Raw genomic sequence first — 21313 nt, 5'->3', positions numbered from 1 at the left:
CAAACTAAGTTTGGTGTCACCCCATGGTGCCACCAATGTGCATATTGATGCGGGTGGAAACTGTCTCTCAACAAATTTCCTTCGACAAGTGTACCGAATTTGTCGTCAAGTAAAAACTCACAATAGAGTGAGGTCGAATCCCACAGGGATTGATTGATCAAGCAACTTTAATTAGAAGAATGTTCTAGTTGAGCGAATCCAGAATTTGGGTTGAGAGTTGCAGAAAATAAAATGGCAGGAATGTAAATAACAGAAAAGTAAATGCTTGAATTAAAGGACTGAAAGTAAATTGCAGAATTGTAAATGGGAATGGGGGATTTGCTCATAAAAGTAAATGGAAGAAATTAAAGAGAATGGGTAAGATCAGAGATGGGGAGTTCATTGGGCTTAGGAGATGTTGCAATTCTCCGGATCAAGTTCATTTTCATCTCTTCCTCAATCAATGCACTCATTGATCACCTTGGCAATCTTAATTGATTGAATTACAAATTTAATCTCTCAAATCTTGATCAATAGCCAATTCCTTGGTCAATTGCTCATGAGAAGAGATGAAGTATGGTCACTGATTATACCACATGCATTTCCCAAATCAAGTATTGAGAGGGTTATAGTCACATACCCATCCAAACCCAATTTGGTCCAGCATGAGAAAGCATTTCTAGCTTCATCTCTTCATTCCTCTTTCAAGGTTCAGAAGAGATCCAAGTTTGAATAACATCTTTTCCAAGATAACTACCCAATTGGATGAAGATCGAAAGCTTTCAAGTAAAATCGAGAGAAAAGATAGAAGAAGAATAATGAAAATTAGTATTGATCCATCAAACTACAACAGAGCTCCCTAACCCAATGAAAGGGGTTTAGTTGTTCATAGCTCTAGAAAATGAAAACAAAGATGGAGAATACATCATAAAACTAGAAAATGCAGAGAAGGTAAAATACAGAGAGTAGTTCTCTTTTCCCCCCAACTTCCAGAACTCCTAAACAATTCAAAGCTACTCCTATATATACTACTTTTCTCAGCTTCTAGTTGGCTCTTCAAGTCTTGGGCCTTTGGATCTTGAGTTTGAAGCAGTTCTCTTCTTCATTTGGGCTTGGCTTTACTTGCAGAGAGAAAATGTGAAGTGGGCAGAGACTTTAGCTCAGGACGTTAGGGGTGTTAACGTTTAGTGAAAATATGAGTTCGAGAACGTTAGTGACAATCAACTTTCTCACTAACGTTCCTAAGTAAAAGCCACGTTAACTTCAATGTTAGTGGCACAAACATTGCCACTAACGTTGCCTCTAAGTCCTTCGCACACGTTATTGAGACTTAACATTCCCAATAACTTTGAAAAGCCCCCTTTGTTCCCACGTTAGAGCCCACGTTAACTTAGTTAACGTGGCTCTTTAACGTGGGCTTGCCATCCTTCGAGAATGTTAGTGACACTCAACATTGTCACTAACGTTCCAAGGTTCCCCTATGTCTCACGTTAGAGTCCACGTTAACTAGGTTAACGTGGCTTCTAACGTGGCCATGCTTAGCCATCCCCAACGTTAGTGACAATGTTGAGTATCACTAACGTTGGCCATTCTTTCACTCATCAACGTTAGCTTCCACGTTAACTAAGTTAACGTGGAGGTTAACATGGCTCCTTCGGGGGTTGTGTGGTTGCTTCCAACGTTAGTGACAATGTTGGGTGTCACTAACATTGTCGACCACTCTTGCTTCTTACGTTAGCTCCCACGTTAACCAAGTTAACGTGGTATATTTCTCCTTAGGCCAACGTTAGTGACAATGTTGAATGTCACTAACGTTGGCATTTCTCCCCCCTTCTGACGTTAGAGGCCACGTTACCTAAGTTAACGTGGACTCTAACGTGGCCACTTATGAGCATTTGCCAACGTTAGTGACAATGTTAAGTGTCACTAACGTTGGCTCAACTTCCCCTCTCTACGTTAGAGTTCTCGTTAACTTAGTTAATGTGACTCTTAACGTGGTCAATGATGGCTTCGAGAGCATTATTGGCAATCACTTTTCTCATTAACTTTGCAAGTTACCTCCCATTCCTTGCTTCCTTTGGTCCTGAAATTAAGCAATAGAGTGCATCAAAGTTCTAGTCCAAGTCATGGGTAATGCAACATACAATTTGTCACTAAACTCATGCAAAATCCTCATGAAATAATGTAAAATGCACAATGTATGCTTGAATCAAGGTGTAGGTGAATATCTACCCAAAACTAGCTTATTTCTTAAGGGAATGCTTGAAACTATCCTAAAAACAATAAAGAAAAGGTCAGTGAAACTGGCCAAGATGCCCTGGCATCACATATAAGGATACACAGTTAGTTAGTTAGTTGGAGTTCATGAATAAACAAAATCTTTTCTTCTTTTTATTATTCTAGCCGTAAAGTTTAACTTGTTTTTTTTATGACATTAATTCTTACTTTTCTTATTTGATCTTTATAGGGAAAAGGAGAGGAGCATTGAAGGAGATTGATTGGACAATGAAATGAGGAAGGTTCGGCCACTTCATGAAGAGGGACTACCCATTTGTTCCCAAAAGGGAACGCATTGGAAAATGTTGCCATGCAACATGGAAAAGAATGGGACACTTGAAGACCGAGCAATCCCCATCATAAAGTGATGATCCTTGTCCTTTCTACATGAACAACCCCAACCGTCCATCAAGTAACCACTCCATCAATCCACACCCTCCATTCACTCACAACCTCTCTTTATAAGTGATCCTTGTTCCTCCGTACCCTAGCTTCACACTCCACACCCACTCTTCACACTTATCCATTTCGGAGCAAAGTGTAACGACCCAATTTTCAGTACGCCTAGGACATACCAGAAACTGTGTGCTAACAATTTGTCATCCTATATATTATCTATTATTTAATGTATAAGCTTGTTCCTTGTTAGAACGTTGTCAATTTTACGAGTAACTTTTTTTTAACTTATATCGTTGCGAGCGAGGGAGTAAAATAAATAAGTACACATATATAGAAATAATAAGGAAGCATAAAGAAACATATAATACAGCTAAAAATATACATAATGTACACTATAACAAAACATGTAGCGTTCACAAAAGATCAAGTTAGTTTACATCCTCATCATCCTGCGTAGCTAATATATACACGACACTCCCAGGGCCTGGCCCATACAGAAGGCCGCTAAACTGGCGCCCAGGCTAGCCTAACCACTATATAGCTCCTAGCTCTCGGGTGTACTAACACAAGTGAGAGACTAACTAACAGATAATGTCAGACTAGAGTGTCATCAAAAGAATACCGCTACGGCTGCCAAACTATATCTACACGTGGCCATTCAGAAGATCGTGGTGAGGCTCGCCCATCTCTTTATTCTGCTCTATCTCTATCTCAGGGATCCTCCTCCTCCTTATCGTCTGCGGTTTCAGCTATACGCTCAGATCCACCAGAAACACTGCTATCACTATGTACAAAACCATTCGCAAGCACAGGTCTATTCGCGTATATAGGAGCTACCTCACCATCCGATAGTGCCGGCTCATCAGGCTGTAGAAAGTCAGGGATCAGCTCAGGGGGAAAATCCCACTCTGGTGGTATCACAGGTACGTAGTCACCAGCTAACTCAGGCTCATCAGGAATGATAGGCTCAGGTACCACCTCATTCAAAGGTTGAGCTGGTATAGGATGTCCGGAACCATCAGGAAAAGGATGTCCAGGTGCATTAGGGTGTAACCAGGATAAGGGAAAGTCGTAAGGAGCATCGGGGTTAAAATGTGAGCTATACAGAAGATATTGGAAGTAACGGTTTCATAATGCGTAACGTCTCATACGAGGCTTCATACTCAAAATGTAGTAACCATAGTACACTGGGTCCTCATAAATCTAAAGGTCTTCGACTTCATAGAATATCATGCCCATCTCCATCTGGGGGGAGGAAGGGAAAGAAGGGGGTAAGAACTGGAGAGTTCTTAGTAGGGTCGGGGTTATTAGTTACGTTCATTAATTCTATGTTGTTTAGCAGACTATTAGCAGAATACAAGGTAGCAGTAATTAGAAAACACAGATAAGTAGAGAAGATAGAGAAAACAGATAGCAGAACACAAACAGAAGAATACAAGAAAATATCACAAGCACAGAGAATGGAATACAAACAAGGAAAGCATACATTCATACCACAAACATAACAAAGGAAATGCGCAACCAAGTATGATGCATGTCTAGCCCTAGTGCAGGTAATGAGCTCATCTGTCGGTTACTAACCCGCTCCCGACGTTATCCCGCAACCTCTGTCTGGATAAGGCTTTCCTATTGGCTATACCCCTGTGTACAGGAAATAACCCCTCTGCCACCACAGGGTCCACTGCACGCAGGAAATAACACATCTGCCACTGCAGGGATGTACGCCGACACACCTTCTGTATACAGAAAATAACCCCTCTGCCACTACAGAAATGGAATAGGTGGTCACGGTACTTCTGTAGCAGGAAATAACCCCTCTGCCTTACAAAAATAAAATATGGATCTGTACCGTAGGAAAGCATTCTCAATAGTCGCATCACTATCTATCTAACTGCCTCAATGCAGCAGATGATCACACAAATATCTTAGGAGTTGCCATAACGCAACAAATGAATAAACACATCTCTTGGGTTGCCTCAAGCAACAAATAAATATCTCTTGGGTTGCCTCAAGCAACAAATCATCACATAATCATTCTCATTATCATCATTCATCATCATTCTCATTATTCATCATCATTTTTACATTCTTATGCAGTACCTCTTTCTTTCTCTGTTCAATCATACTGTACAAACTTTACATCTTTCACTTTTACAATATCCTGGCTCAAACCATTTCTCTTTATCATATTATTCTTTTCTCTTTGTATCTCTTTACTTTACTCTGGTTACTCTGTGCTCTGTGTTACTTTATTCTGCTCCGATTTCTCTGTTTAACATGTGTATTTAAAGCTTATGTAAATTTCGGTATGAATAGTTAGCCTGTCCCAGGTATAGGTTCATTAAGTCTATACTGAAACAGTTTAACTTTTCATATAACACCTAACCCTAGTCGCAATTCAAGGACTAACTATGTTGCCCTAGTTCGTTCACTAGTCTCTGTTTGTTTTTCTGTCATTAAAACTTTACAGACTTTTTCTTCGATTTTTATCTTTTATTTATCTTTGCCTCACTAATATGTTTTTACGACTCCCTAAGTGTTTTATGAAAGTAATTATGAGATTATGTGCTTAAAGTTGTCTTTCTAAAGCTTTTACAGAAAACTGCCTTTTCTGCATTATTTTATAATTTTTATTAAAATATTATTTTTAGTTAAATATTATTATTTAATATTTTATTATTATTTATTATTTTATTATTAAATTTTCGAAAATTAACTTACTTTTACTTTTAACCTTTAAAATTCACTTTTTACCACCCGTAACTTTTAATATTTCTACTTTTACCACCCTAACTTTCAGAAATTACCATATAACCCCTTAAACACCAAAAATTTTACTTCCTTGCCCTTTTAAGGATCTAAAGCCTGTTCTTCATTGTTCTTCATCACACTCAAAGTGTTCTTCATGTTCTTCATAAATTCTTCAGATTCTTTCTCTGTTTTTACCCGTTTTTCAGTCTTTTCAACAACCGATTTTTACTATAATTCATAATAAATTAGCAGCCACTAAAACCCCATATTTTATACATGATTTTAACACAAATTGAACCTCAATTTAATCTTAGGGTTTCGTTTTTCCAGCTTCCCCAAGAACATGAACTTTAAAGCTTGAATTTCATCAAATTTCATCAAAATTTCACCAAATTTTCACCAAGAATCAATCATATATGCAACCAATTTTTAGCACAGCCAAATCATTCATCATTCACACATCTCAAACACAAATAATCAAGATTAATTTCGTGACACCCTACCTGGTTTTGCTGCTCCTAATTCGGTTAAACATTCAGGTGGTCCTTAAGCACTTTTTCCTCCTAAATCACATCAAGAACAACTTTAAATCCAAAAACTCTCAACTGACCAAATCTCACTCAGTATGTTAGGAAGAGATATCTCACCTTAGAATTGCTGGAAATTCACGTTTCTTGGCCCTCAAGTCAAGTTAAGCATGATTCCTAAGGAAGAACATCAAGAAAACACATGTTTTGCATGGTTTTCCTTGAAAACCGAATTGAAATGGGAGGGAGACAGCCATCTCACCTTATTTCCATCCTTGATAAGTTACATGGTTATGTAGAGGAAGAAGAGAGGATCATTTTGGTGAAATCGGAGTTTTGATTTGAGTTTTAGTTCAGAAGAAATCAAGCTTTGAAGATTAAGTGTTCATGAAAGTTTCTTTTTTTTATCTCTTGTTATTTTCGGCCAAAATGATGAAATGAGACAGACTTGGAGGTCTTGGGGGTGTAAGGTGAGTTGTGATTGGTTGGCTTGGAGGTGGATTAAAATAATATTAAAATATCTCTGGTGTACAACTACTAAAACTAGGTGTATCGGAACACTCGTAAAAACATCTCTAAAAATTATATTCTGAGCTACTAGTATAAATGACACTAGTAACATATTTATTATGAGAACAGTACATGTATAATGAGGCCTTAGCATTGCTAAATTCATTAGAGAGTGTTGGTGCTAAGCTGCACCAGTAAACCGTAAACCCGGTTAAACCGATTTTCTGTTTTTAACTAAAACTGACCAGGTAACCTTATAATATTATTCAAGAAGCTTATAATACTAATATAATGATAATATCATCCTATTATCTCTCTTCTCTCATAAATCGAGTCCGGTTCGTCAAACTGAGACTATTTACAAAAAACCAAATCAAAACTTCTAACCGATACGGTTCAAAAACCAGGTTCTTCGTGACCGCGTTATTGAGCTTGTCTCGGAAAAGGTTCTAAATTAAATATGACATAATGACAATGAGGATTGAGATACTTGATAATATATCAAAAGTTTTTCCCTTACTGATCTTCCGGAGAAATCCGTACTTTCAGAAAAGATTTTGCGTTCTCGAAAATCGGGGTTGTTACACAAAGCATTTCCTAACCCATTAAAAACATTCTCCCTCACTCCCTTCATTGCACTCAACCCTAAGCAACCGAAAGTCTCCACACCCTTTCCAACTTCACACATTAACCCTCATTCATGGCATCTTCGATCTCTAAAAGAAGGAAGGGAAAGGAACCTATGGAGCAACACCCGTATGATGAAAAGATATTTAGAAGCTTGTATCATGCATTACAACATGGGTGGATGGTGGATAAGGAGATCATTTATGAGCTGGGATTTCAAGTTAAGAAAACTGAGTGCCCCGAAATCACAAAGAAGGTAGAAAAGAGAAGATGGGAGCTCCTCACTTATCCGGTCATAAGGTGAATGCAAATCTTGTAAGAGAATTTTATGCAAATGCGGTCCGATATGATAAGGCTGACAAGTCGTATACAAGCTTTGTGAGAGGAAAGATTGTGGATTTCGGTCCCATGAGTGTCATGAGGGCATTAAAGCTACGGTCCATACCGTTTAAAGATGAGAGTTATCATTCAAGAATGGACGACAACCCCAATCATGACCAGATTGTGCAAGACATTTGTGTACCAGGAGCTGACTGGGAAAGATATGCGGATAGGAGACCAAGGTTCATCAAGAGAGCAGATCTCACCCCGGAAGCAAAAGGGTGGTTCGAAATTGTAAGGAGGTCCATCCTCCCAGCTGCAAATAATTCAGAGTCAATATTAATCGAGCGACTATGGTACATTGCCTAGTACAGGGTGGAGAAATCAATGTGCATGAACTCATAGCTGAGGGGATTCAAGAGTCAGCTGAGAAGGCTGATTCGGGTGTCAGGCTTTGGTACCCCAGCACTATTCTTAGACTATGTACAAAGGCTAAGGTGGTCTTCGAGGTTAGCAATCCAGACTGGGTGAACCCTGGGAGGCTAGTTACAATCCAGCGTCTTGTCTATACTACACCTGCTCAGTAACAAAGAAGGCCATAAATAGGGAAGCTAAAAGCGAAAGAAGGAGCCCACCAAGAAGAGCCTCATCAAGAAGAATATCAACAAGAAGAGCATCACGACCCAGCCAACTTGAATATGAATCACCTTCTAAGGGCCATTGAAGATCTGGGGATGAGACATACAGAAGGACAAGAGCAAATACTAAACCTTCAGTCCAACTGGATGAGCCAACAAGAAGAGTGGCAGAAACAACAAATGGAGCAGCAACAGGAACAATACTCCCAGCTCACTCAAGCCATCCACCAAGTTACTGAGAGGCAAGAACGTCAAGATAAGCATTTGCAGGAACTCAGTCAGCGGCAAATAGCTCAAATGAAAGCATTCAATGAGTTCACTGTACTTAATGAAGGACGGCAACTACATAGGGAGGAGTTCAACGTAAACACTCAAGCCAAGTTGAACTACATGTCTAGTAATATGCATCATCTACACTATGCCATCCCTACATATGATGAGGTCCAAAAAGATTTTGTAGAACAAAAAGAGAGGAAGGTGAAATAGCAGAAGGAAACACTCAAGAAGAAGATGGAAGATGGTGGTTTCTGGAAGAAGCTGATTGGAAAAAGCAAAGGGAGTGGGAGTACGAGCAATCAAGAGGGACACAAGGAGGACAAGCAAGGAGGAGAGCATGGGCAACCATATGAGTAAAAGGTGGTGGAGTTCCTTCTTTGGTCCATCTTTCTCTATGCTTTAAATAAGGAAGATCTTGTATGAAATAGAACTTGCTTCCATGTTAGTTTGAACTTTTTTTTTATTTTGACTTATAAGTTTTGTGTTGAAGAGGTCTATGCTTGCTAGTCTTTATGTCACTACATCATCACTAGGCTTACTTGTATGCTTGTTCCTTTAAATCAAATAAAAAGAGAATGAGTGTTTACAAAAGACCAGAGTAGAGCTCATACTATGGAGTAAGTTCATGAGTTTATGGTGTGATCATAAGTTAGCTAAGTTGGTTCAACCACAACGTGGGAAGACAACTATCTATCATGAATACTATACTTTGAATACACCCCATGAGACTAGCTAAATAAGAAGATCCTAATAAGAAAAAGGAAAAGAACAAATAAAGGTTGAAAAAATAAAAGAAAAAAGAGTAAGCAATAAGGCTAGGCACCAATGGTTTTAATCTTGAAGCATGTGTCTGTGGTGCTCCTGTGTGAGGGATCTACTTGGATGAATAAGTTCTTAGGGGTGCCTTATCACTTGGTAACATGGGTTAACTAACTCGGGATTATTAGCTGAAAGTCCACTATCAAGAGTAACCTTCACTACAGAGCATTTAGTAACCCAAAGAGGTGCTGGACACCAAGGTCTCAAGAAAAGAAAATAAATAAGCTATATGCCAGTGGTGTGTATGTATGGGGGAAAGAGACTTGAGGGAGTAAGTCCGTAGGGGTGTCTTAACACCTAGCACCTTGAACCAACTGGTTTGGGAGTGTTGGCTGAAAGCTTATTTTAAAGAGTCGTCCCCTTACAGAGCACTTAGCCTAAGAACACAAATAAGCCCTGAAATAACAATAAATGGATCAATGAATAAAAGTCTCATGGGATGCAATCACAGTGAGTATTCTAAGACATGATAAAGGTCTGAAAGCCAGTAAAGGAAGAATCTAAGTTGCTATGCATGAAACCACCATAAAACCAGGGACATGACCTCCACAAGAATGACTCATTTCTCTTGGCATTCCATTCATCATTCTCTTGTTCCAGTACTTGCTTAGGGACAAGCAAGCTTTAAGTTTGGTGTTGTGATGCCAGGACATTTTGGCCAGTTTCACTGACCTTTTCTTTACTGTTTTTAGGATAGTTTCATGCATTTCCTTAGAAAATAAGCTAGTTTTGGGTAGATATTCACTTACAACTTGATTCAAGCATACATTGTGCACTTTACATGATTTCATGAGGATTTTGCATGAATTTAATGACAAATTGGATTTTGTATTTCCCATGACTTGGACTAGAAATTTGATGCACTCTATTGCTTGATTGCAGGACAAAGGAAGCAAGGAAGAACCACGTTAGCAGCCACGTTAATCTAATTAACGTAACTCCTAACGTGGAATGGGAGTAACTTGCAAAGTTAATAAGAAAAGTAATCGCCAATAACGCTCTCGAAGCCATCATTGCCCACGTTAAGAGTCACGTTAACTAAGTTAACGTGAACTCTAACGTGGAGGAAAGGAAATGGAGCCAACGTTAGTGACACTTACCTTTGTCACTAACGTTGGACCAAGCTCATAAGTGGCCACGTTAAGAGCCACGTTAACTTAGTTAACGTGGCCTCTAACGTTAAGAAGTAAAGGGGAAGCCAACGTTAGTGACATTCAACTTTGTCACTAACGTTGGCCAAGTCACAATAAACCACGTTAACCTAGTTAACGTGGAAGCTAACGTGAAGAAAGTAGGTGATCAACAACGTTAGTGACACCAAACATTGTCACCAACGTTGGGATTAACCCACACAAGACCCAATAAGCCACGTTAACCTAGTTAACGTGAAGAAGGAAGGTGATCGCCAACGTTAGTGACACCTAACATTGTCACTAACGTTGGAAGGAGCCCACACAAGCCACAATTAGCCACGTTAACTCCCACGTTAACTTAGTTAACGTGGAAGCTAATATGAGGAGGAGAGATGATGAGCCAACGTTAGTGACATTCACCTTTGTCACTAAAGTTGGAGATGGCTAGCACAGCCACGTTAAAGGCCATGTTAACCTAGTTAACGTGGACTCTAACGTGGGAGCTAGGGGCACATTGGAACATTAGTGACAAAGGTAAGTGTCACTAACGTTCTCGAAAGTTCTCAAGCTTACGTTAAGGAGCCACATTAACTAAGTTAACGTGGACTCTAACGTAGGGAAGGAGGAGGCTTCTCAACGTTATTGGGAAAGGTAAGTCCCAATAACGTGTGCAAAGGACAAAGAGGTAACGTTAGTGGCAACGTTTGTGCCACTAACGTTGAGGTTAACGTGGCTCTTACTTGGGTGAGGAACGTTAGTGAAAAAGGTGATTGTCACTAACGTTCTCGAACCCATATTTTCACTGAACGTTAACACCACTAACGTCCTGAGCTAAAGTCTCTGCCCACTTCACACTTTCTCTCTGCAAGTAAAGCTAAGCCCAATGAAGAAAATAACTACTTCAAACTCAAGATCCAAAGGCCCATACCCAAGACTTGAAGAGCCAACTAGAAGATCAGAAGAGTAGTATATATAGGAGTAGCTTTGAATTATTTTGGGAGTTGGAAATTATAGGGAGCCTCTTGGCATAGAATTACTCTCTGTATTTTACTTTCTCTACACTTCTAGTTTCATCATGTATTCTCCATCTTTGTTTTCATTTTCCAGAGCTATGAACAACTAAACCCCTTTCATTGGGTTAGGGAGCTCTGTTGTAATTTGATGGATCAATACTAGTTTTCATTATTCTTCTTCTATCTTTTCTCTTGATTTTACTTGAAAGTTTCGATCTTCATCCAATTGGGTAGTTATCTTGGAAAATAGGCTATTCAAACTTGGATCTCTTCTGAACCTTGAAAGAGGAATGAAGAGATCATGCTAGAAATGCTTTCTCAAGCTGGACCAAATTGGGTTTGGATGGATATGTGACTATAATCCTCTCAACACTTGATTTGGTAAATGCATGTGGTATAATCAGTGACCATACTTCATCTCTTCTCATGAGCAATTGACCAAGGAATTGGCTATTGATCAAGATTTGAGAGATTGAATTACAAGGAATTGTAATTTGATCACTTAAGATTGCCAAGGAGATCAATGAGTGCATTGATTGAGGAAGAGATGAAAATGAAATTGATCCGGAGAATACAACATCTCCTGAGCCGAATGAACTCCCCATTTCTGATCTTACCCATTCTCTATAATTTCTGTCATTTACTTTTATGAGCAATTACCCTATTCCCATTTAAGATTCTGTAATTTACTTTCCGTCATCTACATTCAGCTCTTTATTTCTAGCATTTACTTTTCTGTTATTTACTTTCCCACCATTTAATTTTTTGCAATTCTCAACCCAAATTCTGATTCGCTCAACTAGAACATTCCTCTAATTAAAGTTACTTGATCAATCAATCCCTGTGGGATTCGACCTCACTCTATTGTGAGTTTTTATTTGACGACAAATTCAGTACACTTGCCGAAGGAAATTTGTTATGAGACAAGTTTTTCGTGCATTATTAACGTGACTCTTAACGTGGGCTATGATGGCTTTCGAGAACGTTATTGGTGATTACTTTTCTCATTAACGTTGCAAGCTAGCTCCCATTCCACGTTAGTGGTCACGTTAGTTAGACTAACGTGGCTGCTAACGTGGTTCTTCCTTGCTTCTTTTGTCCTGAAATCAAACAATAAAGTGCATCAAAGTTCTAATCCTAGTCATAAGACATGCATCATCCAATTTGTCATATAATTCATGCAAATTTCTCATGAAATCATGTAAAGTGCACCATGTTTGCTTGAATCAAGATGTAAGTGAAATTTTACCCAAAACTTGCTTATTTCCTAAGAAAATGCATGAAACTACCCTAAAACAGTAAAGAAAAGGTCAGTGAAACTGGCCAAAATGCCCTGGCATTACAACACCAAAATTAAAGCTTGTTTGTCCCTAAGCAAGCACTGGAACAAGAGAATGATAAATGGAATGCCAAGAGGAATAAGACATTATTGTAGAAGTCATGTCCTTGGTTTTATGGTGGTTTCATGCATAGCAACTTAGGTTCATTCCTTCACTGGCTTTCAGACCTTTATCATGTCCTAGAATACTCACTTGATTGCATCCCATGAGACTTTTATTCATTGATCTTTTTTGTTATTTCAGGACTTGTTTGTGTTCTTAGACTAGGTGCTATATGAGGGGGCGACTCTTTAAGATAAGCTTTCAGCCAGTACTCCCGAACCATTTGGTTCAAGGTGCTAGGTGTTAAGACACCCCTAAGGACTTACTCCCTCAAGTCTCTTTCCTCCATACATACACACCACAGGCACATGGTTTGTTATTTTCTTTCTTGAGACCTTGGTGTCCAGCACCTCTTTGGGTTACTAAGCGTTCTGTAGCAAAGGTTACTCTTGATAGTGGACTTTCAGCTGATAATCCCGGATTAGTTAACCCAAGTTACCAAGTGATAAGGCACCCCTAAGAGCTTATTCATCCAAGTAAATCCCTTACACAGGAACACCACAGACACTTCCCTCAAGATTCAAACCCTTGGTGCCTAGCCTTATTTCTTACGCTTTTTCTTTTATTCTTAACTTTCATTTTTCTTTCTCTTTTCTTTTATTGGGATCTTGTTATTTGGCTAGTCTCTTGGGGTGTGTTTCAAGCATATGATTCAGGACAGATAGTTGCCTTCCCACCTTATTGGTGAACCAACATAGCTAATCTATTATCACACCATAAAATTAGGAACTTACTCTACAACTTGAACTCCCCTCTGGTCTTTGATAACACATATTCTCTTTTTATCTGATTAAAAAGGGGACAAGCATACAAATAAGCAAGGTACGAATGCAGTGACATGAAGACTAGCAAGCATAGACCTAAGTAATGAAAAACTCAAAGGCATAATTCAAAATCCTAACTACCATGGAACATGTTCTATTTCATACATGATTTTTCTTATTTAAAGCTTGAAAAATATGGATCAAAGAAGGAACTCCACCACCTTTTATTCATGGGGTTGCCCCCTGCTCTCCCTCTTGCTTGCCTTATTGGTGTTTTTCTTGAGTGCTTGTACTCCCACTTTCCTTGCCTTTTCCAATCAACTTCTTCCAAAAACCAGCATCTTCCATCTTCTTTTTCAGTGTTTCCTTCTGCTGTTTCACCTTCCTTTCCTCTTGTTCTGTGAAGTCTTTTTGGACCTCATCATACCTAGGGATTGCAGAGTGTAGATTATGCATATGACTAGACATATAGTTCAACTTAGCTTGAGTGTTTATGTTGAACTCCTCCCTATGTAGTTGCCGTCCTTCATTAAGTACACTGAACTCATTGAATGCCTTCGTCTGAGCTAGCTGGCGTTGGTTGAGTTCTTAAAGGCGTTTATCTTGACGCTCTTTCCTTTCAGACACTTGATTGATGGCTTGAGTGAGCTGGGAATAATGTTCCATTTGCTGTTTTTGCCACTCCTCTTGTTGATTCATCCAATTAGAAAGGAGCTCTTCTTGACGATCCATCCTTTGAGCTTGAATGTGCAGTTGTTGTTCTTGTCCCTCTATATAACTCTTTGCTAGTTCCTCAATGGCTCCATGAATGTGATTCAAGTTTATGTTGGTTGGGTCATAATATTCTCTTTGTTGGTGTTCTTCCTGATGAGACTCTTCTTGGTGAGCTCCTCCTTTTGGTTTTGGCTTTCCTATGTGAGGTCTTCTTTGTTGTTTGGCTGGTATCACATGAGTTAGATGCTGAAACGTAATTAGCCTCCCAGGATTTAACCAATCTGGGTTGCTATCCTCGAAGATAACCTTGGCCTTCATGCACAGTCTCAGGATGGTGCTGGGGTACCAAAGCCTGGCACCCGAATCAATCTTCTCAGCTGACTCTTGAATCCCCTCAGCTACAAGTTCGTGCACATTGATATCTCCACCTTGTACTAAGCAATGTACCATAGTAGCTCGAGTGACGTTGACCTCGGAATTATTCACTGCTGGGAGGATAGATCTCCTCACGAGTTTAAACCATCCCTTGGCTTCAGGGCTGAGGTCTCCTCTCTTGATGAACCTGGGTCTCTTATCCGCATACCTTTCCCAGTCAGCTCCTATAACACATATGTCATTCACAATTTGTTCGAGTTCATCATCGTCAGTGCTCTTGCTTACTCTTGCTTGATAACCAAGCTCATCAAAATGTGGTGATTTCAACTGAAGAGTTCTTGTTATAGCATTGGGGTTGAAGTCCACCTCTCTTCCTCTTACGTAACTTTTGAAGGTGGGAGCCTTGGTTTTGTCTTCTCTGACCACATTTGCATAGAACTCTTTGATGAGGTTTGAATTTATCTTCCCCTCCGGGTTCGTAAGCCTTTGTCAACACCTTTGTTCAATCTTCTCTCAAATCTGTGGGCACTCATCATTCATTCCTCATCATTAGCTTCCACGTTAACTAAGTTAACGTGGAAGTTAACGTGGCTCCTTGGGGGGTTATGTGGTTGCTTCCAACGTTAGTGACGATGTTGAGTGTCACTAACGTTGTCGACAACTCTCACTTCTTATGTTAGCTCCCACGTTAACCAAGTTAACGTGGGAGTTAACGTGGTGTGTTGCATCCTTAGGCCAACGTTAGTGACAATGTTGAATGTCACTAACGTTGGCTTTTCTTCCCCCTTTAACGTTAGAGGCCACGTTAACTAGGTTAACGTGGGCTCTAACGTGGCCACTCATGAGTGTTTGCCAACGTTAGTGACAATGTTAAGTGTCACTAACGTTGGCTCAACTTCCCTTCTCCACATTAGAGTTCACGTTAACTTAGTTAATGTGACTCTTAACGTGAGCAATGATGGCTTTGAGAGTGTTATTGGCAATCACTTTTCTCATTAACTTTGCAAGTTACCTCCCTTTCCTTGCTTCCTTTGATCCTGAAATCAAGCAATAGAGTGCATCAAAGTTCTAGTCCAAGTCATGGGTAATGCAGCATACAATTTGTCACTAAATTCATGCAAAATCCTCATGAAATAATGTAAAATATACAATGTATGCTTGAATCAAGGTGTAGGTGAATATCTATCCAAAACTAGCTTATTTCCTAAAGAAATGCATGAAACTACCCTAAAAACAGTAAAGAAAAGGTCAGTGAAACTGGCCAAGATGCCCTGGCATCACAACACCAAACTTAAAGCTTGCTTGTCCCTAAGCAAGTACTGGAACAAGAGAATGATGAATGGAATATCCAGAGGAATGAGTCATTCTTGTGGAAGTCATGTTACTGATTTTATGGTGGTTTCATGCATAGCAACTTAGGTTCATTCCATGACTGGCTTTCAGACTTTTATCATGTCCCTAAACACTTACTTTGTTTATATCCCATGAGACTTTTATTCATTGATCCTTTTATTGTTATTTCAAGGGTTATTTGTGTTAATTAGGCTAAGTGCTCTGTAAGGGGGCAACTCTTTAAGATAAGCTTTCAGCCAACACTCCCGAACCAGTTGGTTCAAGGTGCTAGGTGTTGAAGCACCCCTAAGGACTTACTCCCTCAAGTCTCTCTCCCATACATACACACCACAGGCATATAGTTTATTTATTTTCTTTTCTTGAGACCTTGGTGTCCAGCACCTCTTTGGGTTACTAAATGCTCTGTAGTGAGGGTTACTCTTGACAGTGGATTTTCAGCTGATAATCCCGGGTTAGTTAACCCAAGTTACCAAGTGATAAAGCACCCCTGAGAGCTTATTCATCCAAGTAGATCCCTCACACAGGAGCACCACAGACACTTGTCTCAAGGTCCAAACCATTGGTGCCTAGCCTTATTGCTTACTATTTTTCTTTTGTTTTTCACTTCCATTGTTCTTTCCCTTTTCTCTTATTAGGATCTTGTTATTAACTTAGTCTCAAGGGTATATCCAAAGTCAAGTATTCAGGATAGATAGTTGTCCTCCTAGCCTTGTGGTTGAACCAACTTAGCTAAGTTATGACTACCCCAAAGATTCATGAATGCACTTCCACATTATGAACTCTACTCTGGTCTTTTGAAACATAAACATTCTCTTCTTCATTTGATTTAAAGGGGCAAGCTTACAAGAAAGTTAAGGAGGATGCAGTGACATAAAGACTAGCACACATAGACTTTCTTCAATACCAAAAACCTAAAAGACATAATTGAAAAAGGTTTAAACATAACATGGAAGCAAGTTCTATTTCATACAAGATCTTCCTTATTTAAAACATAGAGAAAGATGGAACAAAGAAGGAACTCCACCACCTTTTACTGTTGTGGATGTCCATGCTCTTTTCCTCTTGCATTTCCTCGCATCCGTGCCAATCTTGCTTGCTTCCAATCCTCAAGTGCCTTCCTCACTGACTCATGACTCTCTTCCACCCTTTGTCTTTCCTTTCGTGCTAATTCATCCTTCATTTCGTCATACTTGGCTATTCCTGGATGCAATATTGGCAGCTGTCCCACTAAGTAACCGAGCCTGGCTTAAGTGTTTATATGATGTCCTGTTTCGCTCATGTAAACTCCTTCTGCGAATGCCTTTTGCTCGTCCAATAGTTCTGCCTGTTCTATTTGTCTTCGATGCATCTCATGTATGTGCGCCCCTTGATGTGCTTGGATGTTGATTAGCCTCTGGGTGGATTCTTGTTGCTCGTTTTGCCTTTGTTCTATCCTGTTGAATGTTTCTACCAACTGTTGTCCTTGACTTAGTTGCTGTTCCATCATTTGCCTCTGCCACTCACCTTGCTGAGTCATCCATCTTGAAAGTGTTTCCTCTTGCTGCCCCATCATCTGTAGTTGAAGCTCTTTCTGTGCTCCTTGGCTTTCCAAATATTGTCTAGACAAGCTATCAATGGCCTCCTGCAATTGGTGCATGTCCAAGGTCTGTTGTGCTTGACCCTCTAAGACTTGTCCTTCCACTACTTGAGGGGTTGTTTTCTTCCTTTGCTTTCGCTGAGGCAAAGGGGATGCTGCAGCTTTCATCCTTCGTACAGTTATTGGGATGCCTTCCTTTATCCACATGGGGTTCTCATCTTCAAAAACTACCCCAGCTTTCTTGCATATTCGGTAAATAGTGCTGGGGTAACCTAACGTTCCTCTTGAGTCACTTTTCTCTGCCATCTTTCTAATACCTTCAGCTATGAGTTCATGAACCTTGATTTCTCCTCCCTTCAGTATACAGTGCACCATTGTGGCTCTCTTGACATTCACCTCCGAGTTGTTTGCAGCTGGGAGAATAGACCTTCTAGCTAGCTCAAACCACCCCTTGGCTTCAGGAGTGAGATCTGTTCTCTTGATGAACTTTGGGTTATTTCCTGCACCCATTTCCCAGTCAGCTCCTGGTACACAAATATCTTGCAGCATTTGGTCATAATTGGGGTTGTCCAATCTTGAGTGATAGCTTTCTTCTTCAAATTGTATAGACCGTAGCTTCAATGCCCTCATGACACTCATGGGACCAAAGTCCGCCATCTTTCCTCTCACAAAGCTTGTGTAAGACTCATCCTTCTTATGATATCGAACCGCATTTGCATAAAATTCTCTTATGAGATTTGCATTCACCTTAATGACTGGGTCAGTGAGGAGCTCCCATCTTCTCCTTTCTATCTTCTCTGTGATTTCGGGGCACTCAGTCTTTGTAACTTGAAATCCCAGCTCATAAATGATTTTCTTATCAACCATCCACCCGTATTACAATGCATAATGCAAGCTTCTAAATCTCCTTTCATCATATGGGTGTTCTTCCATGGGTTCCTTTCCCTTCCTTCTTTTAGAACCCGAAGATGCCATGAATGATAGTTAATATGTGAAGGTGGTAAGGTTGTGGAGACTTTTGGTTGTTTAGGATTTTATGGCAATGAAGAAAGTGAGGGGAGGAATGTTTATAATCGGATAGAGGGTGTCTTGTACCGAAAGGAAGAGTGGTGAAGGGTGTGTGATGACAATGAAGGGTAGTACGGACAAAGGTCGTTTATATAGAGAAGTTGTGAGAGAATGGAGGGTGTAGATTGATGAAGTGGTCACTTGATGGACGGTTGGGGTTATGCATGGCTAGAAGACAAGGATCATCACTTTATGATGGGGATTGCTCGGTCTTCTAGGGGTGCCATTTTTTCAATGTTGCTTGGCAACATTTTCCGATGTATTCCCTTTTTAGAACAAGTGTGTATCCCCTCCTTTTGTGGTGTCCGAACCTTCTTTGTTTGGTTGTCTAATCTATCCCTTTTAATGCTCCTTTTCTTTTCCTATAAAGACAAACTAAGAAAAGTAAGAAAAGATATTAAAATGACCATATGAACTTTACGGCTAATATTAATAAAAAGGGAAGAAAGGATTTCATTGTTTATTTATGAATTCCAACTAACTAACTAGCTATTGGTGGGCCCTTGTATGCATTTTGGTGGCACCATGGGGTGACACCAAACTTAGTTTGAAGCAATGTGATGAAAAGTTTTGTTCAAAGCTCCCAAGACTAGCATGCATCATGGTTTGCTTTGAACACCAAACTTGTTCTTCACTATATACTGCATGATAAAGATAGCACCAAGTGTTTGTCAAGTTTGGGTTGAAATTCATAAACATTGATTTATTCATTATTTTAAAAACATATAAAACATGGGTTGCCTCCCATGAAGCGCTTCTTTAGCGTCACTAGCTTGACATTTTTTCTTCATCAGGGTAGTTGGTAGTGCTTAAAGTCCTCCCCTCTTGCTGTAGATTTATATCCATTGGTTGGATCAATGATCTCCACATGTTCCAGGGAAAGAACTCTGTTGATAGTGAAGACCTTGGGTAACTGAGATGGTACAGTAGGGAGGTTAGGGGGAATATCTGGGAAGTAAGCTGAGACAACACTATCCCCTGGAGAGAAGTCTTCCGTAGGGATCTTCTTGTTCTTCCACCTCCTTGGTACCTTCTTCTTTGTTTCTTTTGAAGTTGCCTTCCCCTTGGTGACCTCCTTTTTCCAAGGAGTTGTGATGCTGTCTTCACCTGCCTCTAGAGGTTTAGGTTCCTCCAACTTTTCCTTGAGCTGTGGCAATTGCTGTTTTCCTTATTTATCTATTAAGGGGATCTCAGCATGAAGTGGCTGTGCTTCAGTGCTTGTTTCCTCCTTCAGTGTCTCATTATCATTTGTGCTGAGTTCCTTGTCCTCTTGATCTGTTTCTTGTGAGAGTTTGAAAACATTGAAGCTGAGTCGTTCATCATGGCTTCTCAATATTAGTTCCCCTTTCTCTACATCGATAAGTGCTCTGGCCGTAGCTAGGAATGGTCTTCCCAATATGATTGGGTGAGTGTGACTCTCTTCCAAGTCCAGGATGACAAAGTCTGTTGGGAGAAAGTATTTCCCAACCTTTAGCAACACATTTTCCACCACTCCTGTTGCTTGCTTTTGAGTTTTGTCAGCCAGTCTGATGATTACATCTGTGGGCATTATCTCATTGATCTGCAGCCTCTTCACCAGGGATAAGGGCAGTAAGTTGATGCTGGCCCCCAAATCACATAGTGCTCTATCGAACATAGTTTCACCTATGGCACAAGGGATGTGAAAACTCCCTGGGTCTCTTCTTCTTGTAGGAAATTCAGGTTGAATAAGGGCACTACATTCCTTGTTCATCACTATAGTCTGGCCTTCTTTTGAGTGAGCTTTTCCTGGGAAGAAGTTCCTTCATATACTTGATGAATGCAGGCATTTGTTGAATTGCCTTGATGAATGGTATGTTTACATGTAGAGATGCAAACAAGTCTAGGAACCTTGAGTATATTCTCTTTCCCACAGCACCGTTGAGCAGTTGAGGGAAGGGAGCATAGAGCTTCAGCAGCTCTTGTTGTGAGATTTCTAGTTCTTGGTGATCTCTATCCTTCTCCTTTGTTGAGTTGTCTTCAGGTTGTTTGCAAGATTTTCCTTGCTTGTCTTCAGTCTCTTGATCACTCGTAGTGACCATTTTGCAATCTTCCCATCTTACTTTCTTTGCTTCTCCTTTGGGGTTTTTCTCCGTGTCACTTGGGAAGCTATCAGTAGGTTTGGAAATCTTCTCAGCTGAATATCCCACCTAGAATTCCAGCTTCCTGATGGTCTCTCCCTGGTTCTTAATATTGGCTCGCATCTCCTCTTTGAACACCTTATTTTCTTGAATCTCTTGGCATATTCCTTCAAGTAAGGCTTCAATCTTAGAGAGCTTGTCATCAATTGATGAGTGATTCAGAGCAGATGTGCTGTTTTGGTTTTGATAGGCGTGTGGAGAAGTGTTGTTGTGGGGGTGTGGAGATGTCCTCTGTGTGAACTGCTGGTGAGCAGCATTGTTGTTGGAGTTATAACGTCTCTGGTCTTGGTTTTGATCTTGCTCACTTCCCCACCCAAAGTTTGGGTGGTTTCTCCATCCAGGGTTGTAGGTCTTGGAGTATGGATCATAGTTTTTCCTTGGTGAATTCCCGATGTAGTTGGCTTGCCCCTGACTCCCCTCTGCTTCTTCATTCACTCCTTGTTGAGTTGTTGATGAAGTGGAGATTGCTGCTACTTGGTTCATCTCCATCTTCTTGGTGAGGTCAGCCAGCTGCTGGGTAATGAGCTTGTTTTGGGCCAACAGAGCATCTACATTGTTTAGCTCCATTACTCCTCTTGTGTTCCTTCTTTCG

At 40.1% G+C, this 21313-nt stretch overlaps 1 pseudogene; it reads right to left on the bottom strand.

Moving 5' to 3' along the window:
- Nucleotides 1-3299: 3299 nt before the first annotated feature.
- The window catches only part of LOC148580710 (uncharacterized), a 94223-nt pseudogene continuing 76209 nt past the window's right edge, over nucleotides 3300-21313 (bottom strand).

This window comes from Arachis ipaensis, chromosome B10 (assembly GCF_059453495.1).
Source record: "Arachis ipaensis isolate K30076 ecotype BB chromosome B10, ASM5945349v1, whole genome shotgun sequence".
In the NCBI taxonomy this organism is placed as follows: Eukaryota; Viridiplantae; Streptophyta; class Magnoliopsida; order Fabales; family Fabaceae; genus Arachis; species Arachis ipaensis.
The sequence above is the reverse complement of the archived record's forward strand: the minus strand, read 5'-3'. Positions and strand labels throughout refer to the sequence as shown.